Source organism: Sus scrofa, chromosome X, assembly GCF_054392235.1.
Source record: "Sus scrofa isolate SSC_HxYL_T2T_F1_AM1 chromosome X, Sscrofa_HxYL_maternal_Yorkshire_Landrace_v2.0, whole genome shotgun sequence".
In the NCBI taxonomy this organism is placed as follows: Eukaryota; Metazoa; Chordata; class Mammalia; order Artiodactyla; family Suidae; genus Sus; species Sus scrofa.
In genome coordinates this window covers 131,696,214-131,722,060 of record NC_139401.1, presented here as the reverse complement: position 1 = coordinate 131,722,060, position 25,847 = coordinate 131,696,214, and the positions used below count along the sequence as shown (strand labels likewise).

The 25,847-nt window shown below is 50.7% G+C and overlaps 1 long non-coding RNA gene across 9 annotated transcripts in view; it reads left to right on the top strand.

Moving 5' to 3' along the window:
• The first annotated feature begins 244 nt into the window (after positions 1-244).
• LOC110257797 (uncharacterized) overlaps positions 245-25,847 on the top strand; it is a 288,461-nt gene continuing 262,858 nt past the window's right edge. For 8 of the 9 annotated variants that reach the window (XR_014834613.1, XR_014834614.1, XR_014834617.1 and 5 more), the window contains exon 1: positions 2,072-2,216. This is a non-coding gene — a long non-coding RNA (uncharacterized LOC110257797). Of the gene's footprint in view, positions 2,037-2,071; positions 2,217-25,847 lie in introns of those variants that run through there. The other variant, XR_014834616.1, reaches the window with a different exon arrangement.

Sequence of the window (25,847 nt, the reverse complement as noted above, 5' to 3'; positions counted from 1 at the left end):
GGGCTTGTGCTCAAAAACCCCTGAATTAGCTGGAGGTTTTCGGGGAAGAGATTTCCTAGGCAAGATGTGGAGTAAGGGCTGCGGGGTGTGCTCTGATTGGTTGGTGGTGAGGTCACGGGGCGGAGCTCCAGGAATCTTGAGCTCAGCTGAGAGTTACCATCTCCACCTGGGTTGCGGGGCTGGGGGGGGGGGGGGCTTTGTGCCTGCAGAAGAACTCAAAGGCCTTGTTATAGCTATTCCTTGAGGAGGAAGGGGGACCCTGCCCCCAGGCTGCACTATTGTTTCTTCATCTCCCCCTTGGTTTCTGCATCCCCTCCCTTCCCCGATGAGCAACTGTTTGAATCTGCCTTTTGGAACTCAGGGCAGGTCTAGAGGCTGAAGTCTTTTCCCTACAAACAAGAAAGGGGGGAGGCCCAGAAAGGCTTTTGTACCCATGGGGGGCCCACAGGGTCTTGCTTGGTTTCAGAATCTCCAAATCGCCGAAGGATCTTCAAAGAGAGAGCTGAGACTTGTCGCTTATCCAAAAATCAAGGAGGATGGAGAGGGCAGGGAGGGGACCAATGACCAAAAGCAATGAAGAACTTGCTCCAAAGAGCCCAGAGGCTGCCACAGGGAGAAGTGAGTTTCCTGACCCTGGAGGAATCCAAGCAGGGCCTGGACTCGCCCTTGACGATGACGTTGCAGGAGGAATTCTAACGTCGGAGGGGACCGCTCTGCCACATCTCAAACATCCCCCGGGCCCAGCCCTTTCTCCAGGCCTCTGCGTCGTGGCTCATTGGGTGGCTGGTGTGCTTGGGAGTGCAAACGATGTGTGAAGTATCTTCTGATCTTCTCTGGCACAGTGCGGGGTTGTGCAAGGCTCAAGGAAATACTCAGCTAGACGGAGCAAGCCTTTCCCAAGTCGGTACAGGGAAAAAAATAACTCCATTAGAAGTGCTAAATGAGGATCATAATGAGAGATCCAAAGTCTTGCCAAGTGAATTTAATCGCTTTCTGATCCCAACAGCCACACAATTCAACTCTTTCTTAGCATAATTAAGCAAGTGACAATGAGGATACTATTCTAAGACATGGTAATGAGATGCTGAGGGGCCTGAATTCAGCTGGAGGGGAATTCCTATTAAATATTTATTAGATATGCAAGTTCTTTAATAGCTCGAAAAAATCGAAAAGGAAATTTAGTTAAGTGAGGTCCATTTCCTTTGAAATTAAACTGTTAAAAACAGAAGCAGCCAGGTCACTACTTGCAGGCATCTTCATTTTTCTGGCCTGAAGGCTTGGCTCTACTCTGGCGGTAAAACACCTTAGGTGAGCAGGAGCCACCGAAAAAGGAGACCGAATTAGGGGCTGATGGAGCTGGCTGGATGGTAAAGAAGCCAGAAAGAGTAAGAACGGAGTAGGAGTGTGGAGCGCAGCCTTTTGTTCGAATGTGAACGTGAGAACCACAAGGGGTGTGAGCCTGATGGGAGGGAGGGGGAGAGTGCGCATGCTCAGATGAATCTCCCAGTCTCCCGGCCTGTAAAATGGGTTTCTTCATACCTACTTCACAGGCTTATTCAGGGGACTGAGTGCGATCATGGTTGTGAAAGTGCCTTAGAAACCAGGAAGCAGGTACACCTAAACGGAGCTTGGCTCATTGACTCTGCATCTCTGCAGGAGCATTTCCTGTGGGGCCGGCAAACTTCTAGCCCAGTTCACGCCCCTTCTCTGGGTGTGGCTCCAGGGAGGAAGCAGATCGAATTGGCTGGAAGACTGAAATTCGACGGCCCATGGAAGTTTCTTCTACCTGGCAAGGGTACCCTGCACACCCACAGGGATCAAAATCCCACATTTCTCCTACGGAGGTTAATCAGTATGCAAATACGACGCAGGCTCCAGGCTCCAGGCCGGCAGGAAGGGGGGGTTCAGCCTCCGCGGGGTCTCCCGTGGGGATGTTTTCGGCAATTACGAGCCTCACCTGTGCCAGAAGCAGGCCGGGGCGGGGCTTTGCTCAGCCCGCGGGCCAGCCCTCGGGAGGCCCGTGTGGGCATGCGCAGGTGGGTGCACCTGCGCCCGGTGTGTTGGGAGAGGGGAAGACGCCCAGCAATCCTGTTTCGGTCCTCTGGAGACTCACAGATTGCCTCCCTTTTCTAGACTTTTCCTCGAGTGATAGCAACGATTATTTCTGAGAGCCTACTTGTGCTGAGCGCCATCTAACCCTGGCAACCACCTGCTGGGTAAGTCTTACTACCCTTTTATTGCCATTTTACAGAGCGGGAAACTCGAGCCCAGAGAGGGGAGATGATTTACCCAAGGTCACACATGTACTAACCCGGGTGTCGCTGCCGTTTTCCCTCGTTCATGCTGCTGTTTCCAGAGACTTCCTCACTGAAAGGTCTGGGAGGAACCACCTTTTGCCTGGGGGCTCCCGGGGTGGCTTCCGAGAGGGCCTGGTTCAGGCAGCGGAGGAGGGACTGCTCTTAGCGCCGCGGGCTGGGCGCGAAGGCCACGTGCGGAGCGGGGGACGTTATGTTTTCTGGGGAGCCCTTTCTGGTCTGTCGTCTGGCGCAGATGGCCTCCAGCCAGGGCTGGCCTGTGGCTTATTTTTGGTATTGGAATCTCCAGGGACGTCCTGTGCGCCCCTCCTGCCCCATCTGGGGTCTCAACCTTTTGGTTTGCAAAGCGCTTGCCGGATCTGCAGGGTGGGGCAGCTGGAGTGTCAGGACTGCGGGCAGAATGCTTGCGGAGAGTGGACGCTGGTGAGCTCCTCTTCCTTTGTCGTTGTGCCATCCCTAGTGCCATCCGGGCCACTGGATCATTTGGCCCTCGGCCGACTAAGAAAATGGCTCAGAGTGTACAGCGTTTATATGTGCCCTCTTGGTGGGAAGGGCTTAGCTGATCTGGGTCACGGGCGTCAGGACCGTGCTTGGAACCTTGGCGAGCGTGGCCGGCTCAGCTGGAGATGGTCTGGGCACTAATTCTCTCAGCCGACTGAGCCCTGCTGATTCTTCCCGAGACTTCGTGTCTCGTGCCTCTTCGAGCGCAGGCAGACGCCGACTCCTTACCGCCGCCGTCTTGAATGATCACAGCAGGTGCCTCTCAGAGGAAGGCTCCCGACTCTCAGGCCCATCCACGCGCCATCCCCGAGTCCTCTTGCTCAGAAAGCAGCAATAGCAGGCCACGTCGGACCTCTGAGGTGTAGAGCCAACTTAGGAAGATAAAGGTAATCCTGTGAAAAGCTGTGAAATGGCAAAGCAAGACTCGAGAAAATAGTTGAGATAGATTAATATGAAAGATGATGAGGGAGTTCCCGTCGTGGCGCAGTGGTTAACGAATCCGACTAGGAACCATGAGGTTGCGGGTTCGGTCCCTGCCCTTGCTCAGTGGGTTAACGATCCGGTGTTGCGGTGAGCTGTGGTGTAGGTTGCAGACGCAGCTCGGATCCCGCGTTGCTGTGGCTCTGGCGTAGGCCGGTGGCTGCGGCTCCGATTAGACCCTTAGCCTGGGAACCTCCATATGCCGAGGGAGTGGCCCAAGAAATGGCAAGAAAGACAAAAAAAAAAAAAAAGAAAAGAAAGAGTCCCAAGGCAGAGTGTCATTCATTTCCTGAAGAATTCTGCTGGTCATCGTGCCAGGGTGTCCTCTGTAGCTGATACTGGTGATAAGGGGCCGCTTCCTTGTGTTGCTCACAGACACAGCTTGACACAAACAGGAAAACAAGGTGTGGCCAAGGAGCAGAGAGGTTGTTTGGTTTCCTGCCCCCTAGAAGATACAGGTTCCTTCAGAAGTATTCAAAGGAGTTCCCAGCATGGCGCAGTGGTTAACGAATCTGACTAGGAACCGTGAGGTTGCGGGTTTGATCCATGGCCTCGCCCAGTGGGTTGGGGATCCGGCATTGCCATGACCTGTGGTGTAGGTTGCAGACACAGCTCGGGTCCCACGTGGCTGTGGCTGTGGTGGAGCCAGAGGCTACAGCTCTGATTTGACCCCTAGCCTGGGAGCCTCCACATGCTGCGAGAGCTGCCCAAGAAATGGCAAGAAGACCAAAAAAAAAAAGGTAAAAAAGGTATTCAAAGCCTTCCTTCTATCATACGGATCCTGTCTACCTCTTTGGCTTCATCTCTCCTTGTTCTAGAATTTTGGCTTTACAAACTTCGATGCTGGATGGTTTGGTCTGTTTAGGTTCCTGACTATTGATACTTTTCGGTGGATCATATTATTATTTATTGAAAATCTCTCTCTCTTCTGCTTAAATCTGCTGCCTTCAACTCACTTCGACAGCAACAGTGCCAGTCCTCTTTGCATTTGTAGGTCTGTCTTTGCCCTTTTGTCTCACGTCTTTCTGCATCATTTTATATGCGAGGTGTCTTGGAGCTCTAGGCCAGGCCAGAGGTGGTCAACACCAGCTTTAAGAGTGACGAGGGGGGTGGGATTGAGTGTCCCGCGGAGCAGAGGCAATCCGAACCGAATCCCAAAGGACTAACAGGGAAGCTCAGCGGCAGTAGTCAGAACACATCCAACACATCCTCGGTCTAAGCAACTTCCAGGAAGCTAGCCAGCGTGTTTGAATGTCTGCCTGCTCTGCCCTCCAAGGGTAGACAGAACCCTTAGCCTCTATTGGACCTGCTGCTACTGGCTTCCTTGAACTTGGCTTCCTTCTACCAGTGATAGAACTTTTGCCACACTTTTGGCACTTCTTGTGCCAAGTGTTTGCCCAAACTGGACCCAGTCCAATTTTACTAATCCCATCTGCTCATGCCTCTGGCTGTGACTCGTGTACAGGTCTTGTTTCCTAGACACCTTTTCTTTCTGGAACAAGAGTAAGAACCCTCGAAAGTAGCAGCATTCCTGCTGTGGTCACCAACCTTTCTAAAAATTAAGAGGCGAGCACATGCATCTCTGATCCACACCAAAGTTAACTTCTAATGAAAGGACCGGACATGTCAAGCTGCTCCGAATGAGTGGATTTGAAATCTGGGTAATTCCAAATCACCATCCAAGGTGAGAGAGCCCACTGGCAGATGCCTTGAGGCCACGCGCTGTCTCGCAGGGTCTCATAGGCTGTCTGTCTGGCCTGTGAGATGCAGCAGCATTCAGAGACCCCTGGAACCGAAGGCTTAAAGCATAGTGGGTGGGGGAAAGGGCCAGGAGAGCGTGACAGTTCATTCTAGCGTAGTAAGCATGTACCGAGGCTCCTTTGTGGCAGGCACGGTGCCTGTGTGGTGTGGGGTACGTCGGTGTGTGTTGTTCACAGAAACAGCAGACATGGAGTTCCCGCCGTGGCGCAGTGGTTAACGAAGCTGACTAGCATCCACGAGGACGTGGGTTCGATTCCTGGCCTTGCTCAGTGGGTTAAGGATCCGGTATTGCTGTGAGCTGTGTTGTAGGTCGCAGATTTGGCTCGGATCCTGTATTGCTGTGGCTGTGGTGTAGGCCGGCAGCTATAGCTCCGATTGGACCCCTAGCCTGGGAACCTCCATATGCTGCAAGTACAGCCCTTAAAAAAAAAAAAAAAAAGGAGTTCCCATCGTGGCACAGCGGAAATGAATCCAACTAGTATCCATGAGCATGCGGATTTGATCCCTGGCCTCGCTCAGTGGGTTAAGGATCCAGCATTGCCATGGGCTGTGGTGTAGGTTGCAGATTTGGCTCGGATCCTGTATTGCTGTGTGCTGTGGCTGTGGTGTAGGCCGGCAGCTGTAGCTCGGATTGGACCCCTAGCCTGGGAACCTCCATGTGCCATGAGTGCGGCCCTAAAAAGACAAAAAAAAAAAAAAAAGAAAAGAAAAAAAGGCAGACACAAACCGGCTCCAAGAAATGAGGGGTAGACAGTTCTGCCTACGAAGACGATGAAAGTTCAGCGTGTCTGTATGAATTCAGTAACCACTCATTTGGGTTTTCCCACTACTGCATATTTTTTTCACTTGTATAAATGAGCATCTTTTATATATCCTGCACTTTACAGTTTAGAAAGTATGTTCACTCATATCATTCAGTTTGATTCTCAAAACTAGTCTCGGTTCATCATCTCCCGGTGGTACACGAGGCAACAGGCTCACGTTGGTTCTAGGTTCTTTCCGCAAAACTAGCCCCGCTGTCCTCTCTCCGTGTGAGCTCTAACCAGTAAGCTTGATCGCGCCGCTCTCTGCAAACTGTTAAAATGCTAACGAAATCTGACCGCGAGAACGTCGGGTTTTTAAAGTGGGCTTGGCTGCTGAAGGCCTCAAGACAGAAGCAGTGCTGAACTGTTCAGTAAAGTACTTCCATCACCCGACAGCCGCAATAATTAAAAACTCACAGCTGCGTTAAGCTGGGTTTCAGATGGGTCTTCGGAGCCGAGAGGCTTTTGTTGGAAAAGCTGATCTTCATTGTTTAGGAATCAGGGCTGCTGCTGAGAAGCTTTAGGTCATCAAAGATGGGAGTCAGAGTGGCAGCGGAAGGACACTGAGGGTCTACCCAGGCAGGGGTCACAGGCCCCTGTGCATCAAAGAAAAGGCAGGCCCAGGAGGCAGATGTTTCTAATGATGGCAGCTCCCTTGCTTGCATGAGAATTTGGTCCTGGGAGGACCCCTCCTCCCCTCCTCCCTCTCTCCTGCTGAACTTCTGACAGCTTGACCTTGCTTTTAAAACTAAGGAAAAATAAGAAAAAGGACAAAGGAGAAAAATAGGGAGATTTAAAAATATACCAAGTAGAGAGAGTAGTTTGATAAACCACCGCTCCGTACCCATGACGCAGCCATGCTAATTAGCAGCCCGAGGCTGGTTGTGTTGCATCTCTGGCCCCATCTACCCCGTCCCTCCCGTATTATTTTACAGCAAATCCCAGACTTGATATCAGGTAATGCACAAATATTTCAGTATGTATCTCTACAAGACGCAGACTATTTTATAGCACAGTCGCAATACTACTATCAAATAGAAATAGAGCAGCAATCTCTTAACGTCATCGCATAGCCGTTCAGTGATCAGATTTCCAATTACGCATGTGCCCACACACAATACGCGTTGTTTGACTCTGAATGCCAATGAAGCCCATATGTTACCATTGACTAAGGTTACTATGTCTTGCAGAACTTTTTGAATCTTAGGAACCCTTCCCCCCCCCCATCATTTATTTGCTGAAGAAACCCGGATGTTTTCCTATAGAGAGTCTCAGCCGGGCTTGGGTGGACTGACTCCGTGGTTTAGGTGAGGAGGCTCCCGTCCTTGGTGTTTCTGATGAATGGGCAGTTGTATCTGGAGGTTTGGTCTGCTGCGGATTTCATTTGGGGGCGGCAAGAATGATATGTCGGCGATGGCATTAGTCCCCTCACATCCTGTCTAGAGCCTCTTTTTTTGGCGATGATGCCATCTCGTTGTTCAATGCCTAAATCCATGCGTTCATGACCAATTGCGCAGTGCTGGTATTCTAAGTCCCATGCCTTCTTCATTGATTTTCTCTACTCTTGGGTTGCTTGGTCGACTCTCTGCCCAGTCCCTACAGAAATGCGGCATCAATACCCCATCCTTTGCCTTTCACGCTCACTTCCCAAACCAGTTCTCTTTCATTGCACCACAGTGGCTAAGGAGTTTTTTTTTTTTTTTTTAATGTGCGCATGATATGTAATGGAGGTCAGTATCCGAAGAAACTTTTAAAATGGGTGAAAGAGGTGGCTTCCAGGGAGAAGCACGAGAGAAGGTAGGAAAAGAGACTACAATTTTTATGATACACTCTAGGGAGCCCATTGACTTTTTAACTATTTGGATGGAATCATTAGGTAACAAGTAAATGAAGCGCATGGATGTTATAGCCTGTGCAGGACTCTGAAGCTCAACACTTCTACTTCTGGAGACATATTCTAGAGAAACTCTCACACATGTTTGTAAGGGGATATTTATGCAAAATATCGACCCAGTAGATTTTGTTAAAAGCATGAAATCATGGGTTTAAATGTATGTCAAGTATTCAATCCATGGTGGTCAAGATTTTTCTGATATTCAAATTGTTGCCGTCTTTGCCCCGTGGAAGCCTCTAGATGGTTTCCTTGCTCCTGGGTAGAGCGCGACGCCCCAGGCTCGCACGTACATCTCCTGCCTCAGACCTGGAACCAGCCGTCTCTCCAAGAAGCCCTCGTTTGTTAGTGACACCTGATATTTCAAGATGACAATCTGCATTTTAAGGGTGCTCGTTGCTACTGGGTAGGCCATTGTTTCTAAAGCTTTTCAGCAGAAGAGCTAGCTAGGATGTGTATTTTTTAAAGTAAAATATATCTTGAGTTCATCGTGATACTCGCAATTCAAATTCAGAACTACAGGGTGTTTATGTCACATCTTCTGTCTTACAGTCGCATCTCTTTATTCCTGCATGGAGGAGTAGCCCAGTTTCCAAGGCCGCTGGGGATAATAGAATTAAAATATCACACAATTACTTACTCAGTTTATCTCATCATACAAACAAAACTGTCTCAGAATAATAATACTAATGCTACCACCACAATATGATTACTGTAAATAATTCACAGATTTTTTTTTATAGTTCTTGTACTTAAAGCAACTCTCACTAGGGACAGCCTAGCAAATTACTGTATTTCAAAGTCATTGGGAAGAGTTTCTGCCACCAACAACACACACAATTAGATTCATTTATTTCATTTTGCTTTCAGTGTGGGAATTTCTGTTTTACAGTGTTATCCGTGTTCTTCCATGATGACATAATACGATTATGGGATTCCAAAGGCAAATCCATAAGCCAAGATAGAGGCAAATAAATCTAGATCCCGTGCCTGCCCCTTGCATCGTCTTTCCTCCTCACCTTAGAGGCAAAACCATTTCGAAAATCGTTACGGCTCATCCTTCCAGTTTTGACTGTTTTAACATGAGATGTGCGTGTATGTGTATCTTTCATCCTTCCTTCCGCAGGTAACTGAGAGCCGGATGGGCAGGTTTTGCTACACCTTCCTTTCTTCCCACTTAAAAAATATGTCCTGGAAATCACTTTGTGGGGTACATTCAGGTCTTCGCGTTTGACCGCTGTGGAGCACTCTGTTGTGCGCATGCGCCATGGTCTGTTCAGCCAATTGCCCCCCCCCCCCCCCCCGAACCATTCGGGCTGTCGCCCGTCTTTGCTTTCACAGGTTGCTCTGTATCAGAAAGCTTTGTGTATGTGCACATCGTTGCCGGTGTCTCTACGGGCTAGACTCCTGGGTTTGGTGTTGTCAGTTCGGCATTTACAGTATTTTTTTGTCCCCTTGTCTTTTGTCCTTTTAGGGCCGCACCCGCGGCATATGGAGGTTCCCAGGCCAGAGGGGTCGAATTGGAATCCGAGCCAGAGCTGCCTGCCGGCCTCCACCACAGCCCCAGCAATGCAGGATCTGAGCCGTGTCTGCGAGCTACACCACAGCTCATGGCAAGGCCAGATCCTTAACCCACTGAGCAAGGCCAGGAATCGAACCCATGTCCTCATGGCTGCTAGGCAGGTTCGTCAACCCCTGAGCCATGATGGGAACACCAGCGTTTACATTCTGTTGAGTGGCCACAGTGTAGCCTTTTCTGTTGTTGAAAAACCAGTTGCGAGTATTGATAGAGGCAGTCGAGAGCGTGATGAGGCATACGGATCCCTGCCAAACCCTGGCTCTGTCGCTTACTAGCTGTGTGTTCTTGAGCAGATCACTCAACCTCTCTGTGCCCGAGTTTTCTTATCTGTAAAGTGGGGGAAAAAAGCTTCCTGGCCGGGGAGGGGGGGGTTCATTGTGCTGATCAAATGCGGTGAGCAGACAAGCGAAACACTTTACCTCGTGCTCTGCCTGGCACACGGTTACGCCGAGTAAACGCTGGTTACAGCTACTATTAGAATGCCTCTGCCGCGCCCTGTGAGGTGGGTGTTATGAGCCCCTGTGTAGAGACGAGAAAACTCAGGCGCAGAGATGAAATCATTTGTCCTGGGTCCCACAGCTGGACGTGGGGCTGAGGCACAGGCCTGCCCACCTCCAAAGCCTGTGCCATCAGGAGGGGGTCACGCTGCAGGCTTTCTGTCCGGGCCCGGGCCCCGGATGGCCAGGGATAGGCCAGGCCCCGGCCCCCTTCCAGCCACTGACGTGGGGAGCACACCCCTCTGCCGGGCCTGCCATGCTCCCTGCCCCTCCCTCGGAGGCCCCCTGGGCCACATTCCTACAGTCTCTGCAGGTCCAGTGGGCCCTTGTGAGCAGGGGCCGCGGAGCAGCGAACGCTGCATGCGGTTTTCCTGGGCTCCTCCCTCTGCCCTTAGACCTTCGCCTGCTCGGTTTTCCCCAATGGAGCGCAGCGCTCCAGACGTGGCTCCCCTTGCACACAGCCACACTCTCTCTGGATCCTGTTGCCTGGCTTGATCTCAAGGTGACCTGGAGTCTCGCACGCTCGATAAATATTTTTGCTTTGAATCCATGTGCAAGAGGAAGCGGGGAGGTGGTGGGGAAATTCTTTCTGTGTGTCATTGAAAAACAGTGCCCTGAGTGATGGGACATTTGCTGCTCCCCGAAGGGACGCGGTTTCCCTCTGGGTGCGGGCTCTTCTGGCCCGGCTCCTCAAGGAAGCCTCGCCCCGGGTACGGGTGACGGAGGCAGGACAGGAATGTAGCCCATAACTCATTCTTCTATTATTAAAGCTCTTTTTTAGAGTTGCCTGCACAAATCATGCTGCATCGGCAAATCTCCACCACCTTGCATCTCCTCCCAGAAGCCGATCCAGATTTGTGGGGCCTGGAGCTTTTACCAAATTCGGGGGGCCCTCTTTAAGAAAAGCAACCAGAATCACAAATTCAAAATGAGGTACAAAGTCAATATTTATTTAGAAAGGGCAAATAAATCACAGAAACCACAAATTTGGGAGGCTGACAAATATCATAGACATCACAAAATCCAGGAAAAGAGTGGGGAGAGCTGGAAGCTCATTCTTCTCTCTATCATTATGGGTTGAAGTTCGCTTTATATTCTTGAGAGTTTAGAAAAAAACCTTTCTTTTCCTCCCAGCTTCATGATGCTTCATTGGAGATTCATCTAATTACCAATTGTTTATACTGCTGTCAAATTTAGGGAAACCTAAAAAAAAAAAAGAACAAGAAAAAAGGAGTTCCCGTCGTGGCGCAGTGGTTAACGAATCCGACTAGGAACCATGAGGTTGTGGGTTCCATCCCTAGCCTTGCTCAGTGGGTTAAGGATCCAGTGTGGCCGTGAGCGGTGGTGAAGGTTGCAGGCTCGGCTCAGATCTGGTGTGGCTGTGGCTGTGGTGTAGGCTGGCGGCTCCAGCTCCGATTCGACCCCTAGCCTGGGAACCTCCATATGCTGCAGGAAGCAGCCCTAGAAAAGGCAAACAACAACAACAAACAAAATTTAGGGAAACCTGTTCTCTCTTTTAAAATCTGTATTTAAGATTTGAAAGACTTTTCCAAAGACTTGCTTCTGACTGGGGACACTCAAGCCTTGAGTGTCTTCCTCTCTCTGCCCATTTTTGGCACCAGCTGCTGTAGGCCACATGCACAAGCAGTGTGGCTTCTGGACCTTTATGTCATGACCCCAGGTGAGTCAGCCTGCTCAGTGGGTGGTGGAAATATCCCGGAAGTGATTCCTACAGCAGGATGCTTAGGGATCATTTAACTGATCGTGGAAGTAACTGCAAACCCCATGTATATACCCCACTAAGCTCGAAACCGATGTGTCCCAAGTCAGTTTCCCCCAGCCCAGTCCCCCAAATGCCTGCGGCCCTTCGGGTGGCCCCTGACACAAGGGGCAAGGGGGCAAGTCAGAGTGGAAAGGAGCTGTCTGCCCAACCAACTGTGATCAAAATTTCCTACTTTTGCAATTCAACAAAACATATGGCCTTGTAAACACGTTTTTAAGGCCCTGTTCACGCCCACCCCCTCCTCAACCTTATAAAGAGCCTGTCGAATCGTTCAATGAATGTTTTCTAAGCCTGACACAAGATGTTTCATGGACCAAGGTTTAAAGAAATTAAAAACGGTCTTCTATTCATGCTTTTTCTGACTTGAAGTCTTTGGGCTTTTTTGTTGGGGATGAGTATTAGCCTCAAGCTTCAGGGCCGGGACTAGGGTACCCAGGGCGTATAATTCAAGGAGGCGCTGGATGCCTCATTCACCTTCCCCCTAGTTCCAGCCTTGGGGGAGGGAAAGTTTAATTAAGATTGAAAAATAGAGCGTGGGTCCTCAGCAGGTCACCACGCGTCTACCTTTAGCTAAGAGAGACTCTGCAGGAAGACAGTGTTCTTTTTACGCTAAGCGACGCCATTCAGGTTGCAGGCGCCATGAACCTGCAACACCCAGAGCCAACAGCAGGGACAGCTGAGATCCCAGACCCAGGCACCAGCCCAACAGCACAGCGAAGAGCAGATTCAATCATCTCAACACCAGGGCAAGAATGGGCGCCCAGCCTTCAAGTTCAGAGGTCTACCGGATAGGTGGGGAAAGGGAGGAGAAGCTGGGGCTAAGGGAAGAAGGTTGCTCCGTATGGGGTGGGCCCCTCCACCTGGGCTTCCTGGCTCCAGAGAAGTTGTGATGACCAAGGAGTCAGCACCCAGGCTCCCTCCATAACTGCACGCGATCCTGTCACTAGAAAGAGGGAAACTCTATCGAATGGATTCTCACCTTTTCTGGGTTCCTGGCATTTCTCTTAAAATTCCAAATATCCGAGAACCAACCCCAAATGTATTTTACTTTTTTTTGTTTGTTAAAAAACAATACATGCGCATGGTCTCAAATGTGTAAAATAAGGTAAGGTGAAGAAGGAAGAGAAACTACTCATGATCTCATCACACAGAGATAACCGGGGTTAATGTTATGGTGCAAATTCTTCTAGAATGTTTTGTATACATAGACACAGGCACGCAAGGGAGCCGACTGATTTGTATACCACTTGGACGATGTTTTGAGCATTTCCGTGAGTCATGAGATGGTCTTCGAAAGTGTAATTTTCTGCAGCAACATATTATTTTGTGTATGGAGGTACCAAAATTTAATTTTCTGTTGTTGAGGGTACAGGCTTTCTTTTCCCCCCGCATTTTTAGAAAAATTGCCGCAGTGGACTTCCTTGCACATGGATATTTGCTTATCTCATCAGTTCCTTAGAGAAGATTCCTAGAAGCCAGTCAGATTATTAGGTCAAAGGGCGTGAACATTTTTAGGGCTATTGGAACTTACTGCTCAATTCCATTGTGTCTGTTTTGGATTTCACCAGTGGGGTAGGTATGTTGATACATACCTGCCAATAAAATATTTTTGTTTATTTCTTTATGTTTATTTATTTATTTTTTTGCTATTTTAGGCCCACACCCGTGGCATATGGAGGTTCCCAGGCCAGGGGTCAAATCAGAGCTGCAGCTGCCAGCCTACACCACAGCCACAGAAACGTGGGCCCTGAGCTGCTTCTTCGACCTACGCCCCAGCCCACGGCGATGCCAGATCCTTAACCCACTGAGTGAGGCCAGGGATCAAATCCGCCTTCTCATTGATACTAGTTGGATTCTTACCCTGCTCAGCCACAATGGGAACTCCTGCTTGTGATATTTTTATATGCTTTAAATACATATCTGTAGTCAGATTTATCAATGTTTTTGCTTTATGCTTCATTTTTCTCCTGTTTAGAAAAATCTTTACCCATCCCATGATCTGCTAAATACTTACTTATATTTTGATGTACGGTTTGATAGCTTTCTTTTAAAACATAGGTCCTTAATTCTTTGGAATTTATTTGGATGGAAAAGAAGAGGTGCAAATTTTTCATTTATTAATTCGTTATTTGACTTTCAGCCACTGTTATCAAATCCGGAGGGTAGGATGGAGATAATGATCTCGACCCCACAGGGTCATTGTCAAGATTAAGTGAGATAAAAAACTTCAAACACGCGCACACACAAAGGGAAAAATTAAACAATCGCCCAACAGGAATTAATTCTCTTTCTCCAAGTCAATCCGCCCCACTCAGGAAAGGTTTCCATGGCAATCATGTATCTGCCTCACTCTCTTCTCCACTTGCTTCCTGGTCTAGAGAAAAGACATGTCCTTACCTGGGTTTTCCATCCATAGAACTTTATGATTTCTGCCTGAGATATTTTTCGTGAACACTTTGTAACAACTTGAATACAGCTGACTCCGATGAAAGAGTTATACGCCTCATAAACGAGCAGGTACTTCTGCTGTTTCGTCTGAGGAATGGTATTTAAACAATCGATCCATTGATGATGATGGACCGTCCTGTCGAGTTAAGGAGATCAGAGCTACAAATGGTTATTCTACTTTGATGGGAAGTAGATCGATTTTATATTTACCTGTTTCTCGTCTCTCTCATGAGGGTTATGCTGTGGCACGACTGCAGTTACAGTGGCCACGGGACTTTAATGAACACAGACACGAAGATCCTGACATTGGCAGCATGAAAGTTCCCTTGTGGCCCAGTGGGTTCAGGATCTGGTGTTGCCACCGCTGTGCTATAGGTTGCACCTGCGGCGTGGGTTTGATTCCCGGCCTGGGAACTTCCACGTGCTGTGGGTGTGGTCAAAAAAGGGTGGCATCCTCAATCCTCCCTCTCTCTCTGCTCACATTCTGCTCATCGGCAGGTTCTGTGGGCTCCACCTACATAATAGAGGCTGTATCCATCTATTTCTCTCCAATCCCGTGGCTCCTACCCTGGCCAAGCCGTTCTCATCTCTCTTAGATCCTGGCCCCCGCTTCCATCCCTGCCCCTACTGGGTTTATTCTCCCTGTTAACAGCCCGCGGGGATCCTCTTTCAGCCGTGTGTTGTCATATTCCTCTATTGAAAACCTACCACTTGTCCCGTAGGTCGGTGTTTCATCTTCCAAGTGTGGTCCTAGGACTACTGCGTGAGAATCACCTGAGACATTTTTTATTTTTTTCTTGTCTTTTTAGGGCCCCACCCATGGCATATGGAAGTTCCCAGGCTAGGGGTCGAATTGGAGCTGTAGCTGCTGGCCTACACCACGGCCACAGCAGTGTGGGATCTGAGCCACATCTGCAGCCTACACCACAGCTCACGGCAACGCCGGATCCTTAACCCACGGAGCAAGGCTGGGGATGAAACTTGCATCCTCATGGATGCTAGTCAGATTCCTTTCTGCTGAACCACAATGGGAACTCCAACCTTTTTTAGAAATACAAATGCCTGGGCCTTGCTCAGGCCCTACTAACTGAATCTCTGTGGGTGGAGCCCAGGAAATCCTATTTCAACCCCAAATCAATCAGTTCCCTTTGGAATCCAAATTCTTGCTGGGAACCCCTTGGGGCCATGACCTTGACTTTCTCCTGTCTCCTTCCTGCCAGATCTAAGGCAGGGCCTGGCGCAGAATAGCTGCTTGGGCTCTCTGGGTTGAGTGAATAGAATGGAGAATACAGAGGTGTACATACTTTTTTTCTTTTTCTTTCTTCTTTTTTTTTTTTTGGCCCATGTCCATGGCATACAGATGGTCATGGGTCAGGGATTGAGCCTGAGCCACAGCAGTGACAACACCAGCTCCTCAACCCACTGAGCCACCAGGGCACTCCAGATGTGTGCATATTTGAACTAAAGCTTGAAGGAGAGGTCGAGGTCGGGAGGGCTTGCAGACTGAGCTCTTGGTTTGCTTTGATGTTTGGGATCTTCCCCGCTCTGCCTGCCTTCTACCTGCTCCCCCCCCCACCCCCGCTCCCCGCAGCCTGAGGTCTGTGTGGCCTGATTGATTCTGGAATCCCTGTTTGCCACAAGCCTTTCTTATTGGTTTTCCATTACTGCCTAACAAACTAGCACAGGCTGAGCAGCTTAAACTGACATGCATTTATTATCGTAGAGTGTCTGTGGGTGCGGAGTCTGGGGATGGCTTAGTTGGAGGATGCAGTTGGGTCTCAACAAGGCTGAGTTGGAGGTCTTGGCCAGGGCTGAGATTTCTTCTGGTTGCTTGACTGGGGAAGAATCTGCTTCCGAGCAGCAGGATTTTGGCGGAGTTCATTTCCTTGCGGCTGTGTGGCTGAGGGCCCGGGCTTTTTGCTGGCGCAGGCCAGACGCCCCCTGAAACTCCTTGCCACATAGACTTCTGGAACATGACTGACGCCTCGATCAAGGGGACTGCGCCTTTCCGTCTGGTGAGAGGCAGTCTTCCGTAACAAGATCATTGCGGGAGTGACATCTGACCACCTTTGGCACATTCTCTAGTTTGTCTTTTTAAAAAAAGTTTTTTTAGGGCCACACCCACAGCACATGGGGGTTCCCAGGCTGGGGTCACATTGGAGCTGTAGCCACCGGCCTGCGCCACAGCCGCAGCCACACCAGATCTGAGCTGCATCTGCAGCCTACACCACAGCTCACAGCAAGGCCAGATCCTTAACCCACTGAGTGAGGCCAGGGATCGAACCCGCATCCTCATGCCTGCTAGTCAGATTTGTTTCCGCTGAGCCACAATGGGAACTTCTTTATTGTCTTTTTAAAAAAATTTTTTTCATTTAAAAAGTTTTTAATTAATTATTTTTTTAAAAATGTGACATATTCTCTCGTTTAGAATCAAGTCCTAGTACTCCCCACTCGCAGAGCGGGGAGCATAGGTGACGACGTGGACACCAGGAGGTGGCCTCTTGGGAGTTTGTCTGCCGCACCCCATGCCAGCATTGCCACTGGCCCGGGGGGCTGCTTCAGCAGCGAGCCTTTGGGCCATCCCGGCCTGAGCCGTTGCCCCTTCGCATCCCAAGGCCTCCCCGGGATGTGCAGTACGTAGGCCCGTCCAGGTCTAGCTGGACGCGTTGGTGAGCGCACAGGGCCACAAGCTCTGCCTCCCTGGGGAACAGTAACCTGGGGGAGGCCACTGGCGCCCCCACGTGAGCTTCGTGAGGACGGTGATTGTGGGGCGTGGCGGGCAGTTCCACGGATGTGCGTGTGTATCTCTGTGCCCACTACTAGTTCAAGTAGTGCTGGGTTCAAGTGCTGCTGGCGGGGCTCCCGAGATCTAGGTCTCGGGTGTGGCCCAGCTGGACGAGGTCCAGGACGCCGAGGACTGGCGAGGCCTTGCTTTTGAATTCATGGAGGAACACGGAGCTAGTAAAACGCATTCAAACTCGAGAGCCAAGTGGGACACCAAATCCCGAAAGCCCGAGGAGGGAGTCGGAAAGGTTACACTGAGGATCCGAGGGGGCAGAGTTGGGGCCCAGCGGCTGCCGTGGGACTGGCTTGCTCCGACAGGACGAGGGACTCTTTTACATTCTCGCCTAAAACAGTCTGTCGACTGAAGGCGTCTCCCTGGTTGAGAGTACAGTGCCGGCGGGAACTCGCTGCTCTGTATCGGCCAGGCTGGGGCGCGGGCCAGGTTCTGTTCTTGACTCATCAGTAGAGGCAGAACCAAATGGCACTAAGAGCAAATGATCTCGCTTTCTGGAACAAGTACCTCTTCGAAGGGCCATTCTGCGGGCATTCTGTTCAGGCAGAGATGGTTCCGCTTGTTCTCTCTTGATAGACGGTCTCCCCGCGTCATCGGAAACCTCTCCTGCTTTCCCCTCTGTGGGCCTCCAGATGGGCCGGCGCTGAGCCAGCTGGGGTACAGAGGGCAGATGCTCCGCAACGCCTCTATTCACTGGGATGCTGCAACGGTCTTTCAAAAAGTCCCCGAAGAGCCTGTGCGAGGCTGAGACAAGCACCTGGGCCCCTCGCCGGTGCCCTGTTCTGCACGTGCTCCGTGAACGAGGGGCGCCGGCCCCGGCTGGGAAGCCTGGTGGCGACACCCTGAAAAGGCCCGACAGCGCTGGGCCGCTTCTTGGTGGTGGCGGGGAAGCTTCTGTACCACCAGTAGCCTCCTTTTGAAAGAAAAGCCTCTTGGTCTGTACCCTCCGTGGGCACTGGTCCTCTCCTGTTGGGCCCTTGGCGCTTCCATGGACCCATTCGGGCGCCTTCCTCAACCAGAATGGCCTTTCACCTCCAAAAATTGCTGCAGATGGCCAGGCCGAGGGTGGAGGGCTCTCAGTGTTGGAGCTGAAAGGGGCATCCTGCGGGGCGAGAGAAGAAGTAGATGCCAGGTAGGCAGACTGTGCTCCACCCTCTCCCAAGCTCCATCTCCGTTCCTCAGTCGCGAATCCCAGAGTCGTCCTTGTCACCATCCGCTCCCTGATTTTCTGCGGCCGGTCTCCCACCCCCCCAGACTCCGTCTCCTAGAGAACGTGCTCCCGCGTTCACCCTCCTTCGTCCTCCCTGCCAACCCGAGCCACCCGCGTCCCGGTTTCCCGGCCCGTCTCCCAGCTCGTTCTCTTCATGGCTCCCAGTCTCGTCTCCACTGAGTGGCTAAAGGGGCCTCTCTATCACGCAGAGCATCCCAGGTCTCTTTCTCTCTGCTTGAAACCTTTCAGCGTCCTGCCGTGACTCTAAGGCCAAATCCCCAAATCCTTAACACCGCCTGCTGTCCAGTCACAGGGCTGCCTTTTGACTCCTGGGAAGATGTATGTTCCTTTCTGCCTCTGGGCCTTCACTGGCATGTGATCATTTTGCCCTGGATACCCACCTCCTTCTGCTCCTTTTATCTCCTGAATTTTCATGGATCCTTAAAAGCGTTACTCAAAGGTCGCTTTGTCCAGGGAGCCTCTGCCACCCTCCTCTGAGGTGAGGGCCCTTCCGGCTGTCGCTTGGTCTTGTGGCGCCGTGGGCTGCCCCATTGTAGAGCTTCTTACCGGTGTAGCGTTCGCTGGATTAGTAATTGTCTGATGGCAGTCTCCCCTTCTAGACGGGTCGATCTAGGAAGGCAGAGAACACGCCGCCCTTTGCCACGGCAGACCCAGCCCCGGGGACAGGGCCTGGCGTTTCAGAGCCCTGCTTTGGCTCGCTGTTGAATGAATGACTCCGTTGCAGGGACTCTTCCACCCGTGACCCTTCTGAGACTCCTGCCTTGTAAAACTGGCTGTTGTAAGGATTCAGTGAAAACACAGATCAAGTCATTAGCCCATGAGAGATCTTCAACCAATATTAATCTTTTCTCTGAATAGAGCGAGAATTCTGGGAGTTGGTCACTGGTCAGACATTGCAGAATCCATCCTGCTAACAAGACGCCGTGTCCCTTGGACAGGCCAGTATCACTTGGCAGAGGAGATGAGGAATGTGCCCGTGTAACCCTGCCACCCCCAGAGCAAAGCTGAGTGATACACACGGCCATCCCTTCCCTTAACAAGCCTTCACAGGGTACCTCCTAGGAGCCACATGCTGGCACTGGCAGAGTGACCAAAATTGCCTCGACCTCTAGAGCTGAGAGGGAGCTCTCTTCAATGATCTTATTTGCATGTCATCCAAAAATGGGCGCGAGTGTTCGGATTTGGCTTTAGACAGCCCCGGCTGTGGCTCGTGACCTGATGCGGAGGACGCCTTAGCTGTCTTGGGTCCGTCAGAGGCATTTTCTTCTTTGGATAAACGTGCACTGGGATTTTACAGTCACTACCCACCGTACTGATTCTTCATTGCGTGTCTTTATCTTGTGCTCTGTCTCCTCCTCCTCTTCTCAACTGCACCTGAAACTGCCTTCTTTCTCACGACACCAGGGCAGATTGGCTGTTTGTCCTCAGCCTTGGAACAGCAGCTCTTGGTGAAATATTAGGAAGGAAAGGCATCAGGTGAGTGGGACATGTTCTCGAGGTATGTTGAAAGCTGTTCAGTTTGTTTTCATTCTCTCTCGAGTGGACAGCAGCGGGACTTTGGTTCTGAAGCCTGTTTGCATTTCTTGGTGATTTCAGTTCATCGAGGGCACATACCGGAGTTCCCGTGGTGGTGCAACGGTCATGAATCCGACTCGTATCCATGAGGACGCAGGTTCGATCCCTGGCCTCGCTCAGTGGGTTAATGCCCCGGTGTTGCTGTGAGCTGTGGTGTAACTTGAAGGCACGGCTCGGATCTGGCGTGGCTGTGGCTGTGGTGTCGGCCGGCAGCTGTAGCTCTGATGGGGCCCCTAGCCTGGGAACCTCCATATGCTGCGGGTGTGGCCCTAAAAAGCAAAAAACAAACAAAGAAACAAAAAACACCCCAAAACAACCATAAAAAACAAAGACACATACCAGTTGAAATTCGAGAGGAACATGGAACCCGGGGGAACCAGAGCCCTCTCTCCCTCTGTGATTTTCAAAAATGCTGCTTCCTGACGTTGTATACGGACAGGGCAACCTTGGCTGAGAAAGGCTCCTACAGAAAACCGCTCTGCGCACCAGCGCACCGGGTCGTGCTGACCCAGACCTGCTGCGGCCCATCTCAGCAGGGCGCGTGCTCCGCCTGCCCCGAGCCAAGAGGCGCTTGACCTGGGGCGGGGCAAGGGGGGGGCTGCCCAATCCGTTAGCCCTTCGTCGCGGGAAGACGCCTCTGACCGCGGGCCAAGGCAGACACCTCTCGGTACCCCGCGTATTTATTTCGGCCGGGGGCGCCGGGGCGCCCGGTGCGTGCGGGCCTCTGGCCGGGCGTGCGGGGGACGGGGGCGCATATGCCTGCGCTTCTCAGAAGCGCAGGGGCCCCCGTGTGCCCCAGTCCGTGCCGTAGCTTCGCCTTTAATGGAGTGAGCAGATTGCAGGAAGAATGCGACGCTGCTCAGTACATTTAATGACTTTATGAAGATAAATGTTTCCCTTCCGAGGCTCCTTCTTGTCAGAATACATTTAATACGGCCATTCCTTTGAGAACTAAATTCCTGTAGCACTTTGCGGCATATTAACATGTTTTTCTCACCACATGAAATTGCACTTCAAGCAAGAAATAATAATGTTTCTGCCTCCCCTTGTACATTTTTATTACTGCCAATGAATAGGAGTAAATTAACTATTATGGCCAACATTATTCACGGGGACAAATTCCTAACTCATTTTACGGCCAATAATAAATAACTGAATGAATAAGATGCCTTTAATTTCGCCTGCGAATTATCAAAGATTCCTCAGAGTAACAGAAGAGAGGCCGTCCTGTTTACACACACAATGCAAACACACAGCCGCTGTCGAGTGCCACGCGCTGCGCCATCTAATGTCACCTGCGCTTGGGTACACGCGTGACCGTGCTGCCCCAGGTCCCTGAGCCAGGGAAGCCAGATGCCTGTGCTTCGGTCCCCGTCAGCTGCACGACCCACACGTTACCTGCGCACTCAAAGAACTGCACTTGGCGTTGAGAACGTCTGGGAACGAGTCGAGTCGTGTCCAGGCATTGACGGCTTTATTCCACAGGCAACCTCAAGGGCAGGCCGACCCTGCTCCTGCCAATGACATCACAAGGCACAGTCCACTCAGGGAAACCGCCCAAGTCCTGGCCAGTGGTGCTTTCGTTTCGAATGGCCCTCCGCAACCCAGATGCCAGGACAGTGACGTAATTCGCACACCTTCTCGTAGCTTGATCTAACGGGACCTTTGCTGTACCATAAGTCGGCAGGGGCCTGAAAGGCACAAACAAGCAGGATAATAGGGAGCAGAAGAGCGCACACATCCTTCTGGAATATCATTCTGCGTAATGACCTTCCCAGATCTCCGTGGCTGCACTGCCACATCTGCGCTCTGGCTGCCAGACGCCTGTGAGCAGGGACCGTGTTGGGGTGCAGGATGCACATGTGAGGCTTGCCAGAAGAATGCGTGCTGCCTGGGGTCCCCGGCTAGTTGCCCGAAGGGGCCACAGGCCGAATGTCTGCAGGGGAGATAGGCCTTCGGGGAAGGGGGGCAAGCCTGGTGGAGAGGAGGGCAGGCGGGGAGAGCTGCCGGGCGGGCACCTGCCAGGGGCAGCTGCCCGCAGGGAGAACGTGGGGGGCCACCCTGCCTTTGGCCGCTGTCATCCTCATGCATATGCCACTGATTCCCTTACAAACACGGCCTTTGGGGACCTCGGTGCAAAGCTTCGCCCTAACTCGATTAAGCTTCTCCTTCACAGGTTCAGCTTAGCAGCTCTTCCTTCCCCCAAACCGCAAGGCCTTTTAATTCTTTAGTATGGCTTGCTTCCTTCCCACTTTCGGATCCGTATGGTTCATCTTCAGGCTCTCAGGGTCTGCCTCCCAGGGCCTGTTGGAAATTGCTCAACCCGACACGCTCAAGGTCCCCCTCCAGCTAACACGGCCGAGTGCCTTCGAAGAGGTTACAAGCCCACTGAACGGCACTGTCACGTTTAGAATTGGCCACCTCTTCCTTCTGGAAAATGGGGATTGAATTTTGCCTTTTCTCCTCTTGGGGTGTCATTTCTAGGCTCAGGAGAGAAATTCCCAAGGAACGACAGCCGTTGCCTCTCTCCCTGGTGCAGTTGCCAGGCCAGGAGCTAAGAACTTTGTTTTTTCTTTTCTTTTCTTTTTTTTTTTTTTTGTCTTTTGTCTTTTTAGGGCCGAACCCTCTGTATATGGAGGTTCCCTGGCTAGGGGTCGAATTGGAGCTACAGCTGCCGGCCAAGCCACAGCAACACCAGATCCGAGCTGCATCAGTGACCACAGCTCACAGCGCCACTGGATCCATAACACACTGAAAGAGGCTGGGGCTAGAACCCACATCCTCATGGATCTTAGTTGGGTTCGTTAACGACTGAGCCATGACGGGAACTCCCAAGAAGTTCTTTAGAGTAACTTACAGCTGCCCTTTGGTAAAATACATGAATTTTCTGATTATAAAGTAACTGAATATACCACATCTTCCTAATCCAATCATCTGTTGATGGACATTTGGGTTGTTTCCATGTCCTGGCTATTGTGAATAGTGCTGCAATGAACATGCGGGTGCACGTGTCTCTTTTAAGTAGAGTTTTGTCCGGATAGATGCCCAAGAGTGAGATTGCGGGGTCATATGGAAGTTCTATGTATAGATTTCTGAGGTGTCTCCAAACTGTTCTCCATAGTGGCTGTACCAGTTTACATTCCCACCAGCAGTGCAGGAGGGTTCCCTTTTCTCCACACCCCCTCCAGCATTTGTTATTTGTGGACTTATTAATGATGGCCATTCTGACAGGTGTGAGGTGGTATCTGGTGGTAGTTTTGATTTGCACTTCTCTTATAATCAGCGATGTTGAGCATTTTTTCATGTGTTTGCTGACCATCTGTATATCTTCCTTGGAGAAATGTCTATTCAGGTCTTTTGCCCATTTTTCCATTGGTTGACTGGCTTTTTTGCTGTTGAGTTGTGTAAATTGCTTATATGTTCTAGAGATTAAGCCCTTGTCCGTTGCATCACTTGAAACTATTTTCTCCCATTCTGTAGGTTGTCTTTTTGGTTTCTTTTTGGTTTCCTTTGCTGTGCAAAAGCTTTTCAGTTTGATGAGGTCCCATGGGTTTATTTTTGCTCTAATTTCTATTGCTTTGGGAGACTGACCTGAGAAAATATTCATGAGGTTGATGTCAGAGAGTGTTTTACCTATGTTCTCCTCCAGGAGTTTGATGGTGTCTTGTCTTACATTTAAGTCTTTCAGCCATTTGGAGTTTATTTTTGTGCATGGTGTGAGGGTGTGTTCTAGTTTCATTGCTTTGCATGCAGCTGTCCAGGTTTCCCAGCAATGCTTAGGGAGTGGGAGGGATCGGGAGCTTGGGCTTATTAAAAAAAAAAAAAAAAGAAAAAGAAAGAAAAAAAAATTAAAAAACCAAATAAATTTCTTCTTTTAAAAAGAAAAAAATGTTGAAAAGCAAAATTAAAGCACAAAAGTTTCAATGTTGTATCTTAAAAAAAAGAAAGTCACTGAATAAAATTTGGAAGATACAGAAAAAGAAGAAAATCACCAGTAACCGTATCTCCCCGAGGATTCTTGGCTAGCATATTTTTCTGGGCACTTTCCGTATTTTTCTATGCAGGTGGCAGATGTACACATGAATGCATAAATGTGTGCGTTTTTCTAAGTATCCCTGTTGGATAACCTCTTAGAAGTAGAAATATTCAATATATGTTTTTAAGACTTCTTATGTAACTTGCTAAATTGACACTCAGAAAAGCCCTCCCAGTTGGCGCTTTGACATTAGGGGCTCAGCACATGTATTGCTGCCCCTTTGCCCATCGAGTGCATCCTCGTGCTTAACCCTTTTTCCCATGTGATAGGCAAAAAAAAGAAATTGATGTCATATTTTCATTTTATGCCTTTTTTGATTACCAGTCTTGTTGGGCACCTTAATGTGTCTTGAGCCTCTAGGTGCATATGTCGTAAGTGTCTGTTTGTGTCTTTGATTTCTTTTGTATTGTTTTTGTCGTACTGATGAGCGCTTTCTCTGTGTGAAGGATGTGACTCTTATTTGTTGGACTATTTGCTGGGTGTCTCACTTGCTTGTGTTTCTTCTGCGCTGTAGGGGAGATGCTGTTTACCTGGCAGGGCAGATATTGCTGTTATCATCATCCATTAGGCGCGGAAGCCCCCTGTATGGGTATGGCTTCTGGGTGCTCTCCCACAGCCCTGATCTCTGTGCAGGAAGCCCTCATGCCAAAACCACCTCCAGACACTCCCTTCTCCCTGCAAGGCTGCTTGCTCATCGGGCTGGCTGACCTTTCGAGGGACATGCCACCAAAAGGGGACTTCAGGGACCCGCTCCAAGTCACACACTAGCTGAGGAAATCCCACGTGTGTGACATCTCAGAAACCAGCTGTGGGAACTTGAACAGACGTGCTCTCCCCATGAGATGACGAAGCTTTAGCGGGCGGTGCCTGAGAGCCTTGGATGTCCAGCCGTCTGTTCCTGTCACAGGATCTGAGGGTCGAAGAAGAGCCCTGATTCATCAGCCATCAAATTCATAAGATAGGTTCACAAATGCCCAAGGGCATTGTGTGTCCGACTCTTGGTTCTGTTAGTTCTGGTGCCAGTGAGGAGGGCTTGGGGGTCCTGGACTTGAGTCCTAATCAGAATCCCTTCTGTGATGCGCAGTGGCCGGAGCCAGCTTACAGGCTCCTCCAACAACACGTCCAAACTGAATTCGGCTTCTTCTCTGGCCCCGGAGCGACTGCTTGGAGCTGAGCATCCTGGCTCCCCCACACAGCATTTCTCAGGGTTTATATTTTGCCTGTCTGGGTGGTGCCGTTTGCTTGATGTCTGTCCTTCCTGGGATTTCTGCCCATCCGGAGGTGAAAAGTGGGCCCTCCATGCCGTCGTGTCTTTTGACCTTGCCCCTCTTAGCAGAATGTTCCACACTGTGCTGCCCTTGTCGGTTTAGGTGTCCATCTCTGGCCAAAGACCGTGAGCTCCTTGCGGAGAGGACGTGCTATGGACTGAACATGTGCCCCAAATTCATATGTCGAAGCCCTGACACCTAACGCGATGCTCTGTGGAGGTGGGGCCTCTGCGAGATGATTAGGGTTAGATGACGTCATGAGGGTGGGGCCGCGTGCTGGTGTATTAGTGCCCTGAGAAGGAGGGACCCCAGAGAGCTGAGTGAGGACAGCTAATGTGAGCTCCCGGTGAGATGGTGCTGTCTACAAGCCGGGAAGAGGACCCTCTTAGAACTGGACCGCGCTGGCCCCCTCATCTTGGGATTCCAGCTTCCAGAACTGTTAAAAAATAAATTTCTCTTGTGGAGTCCACCCAACCGGTGGTATTTTGTCATGGCGGCCTGAGCGGACTGAGACCAGGCTCATCTTCCTTCTCTTTGGCCTCCAGTTCCCAGCAAAAAACAGCTGCTCAGTGTTTCCGCCCCCCCTCCCGGCATCAGATGGGTGCTCAGTCCAAAGGAGGTGCTGCAGGAAGGACTGGCTAGCTGAGAAGCCCAGACGTTCTTTGGGTGCGGGCCTGCATCCTGATCCCCCCAGTGCCACGGTCCCCTCCTCTTGGCGCATCTGTCATACACGAGGCAGAGGAAGCTTGGCTCCACACTGATTCCCCTCCCCTGGCTCCCAGTGTATGAGGGAGTGACAGCCACTTCCCAACGTGAAAGTGGCCAGAGACCCGGATCGCTAGAGACATATCAGATCACACCAGGCCTCACACACGCTCCTCG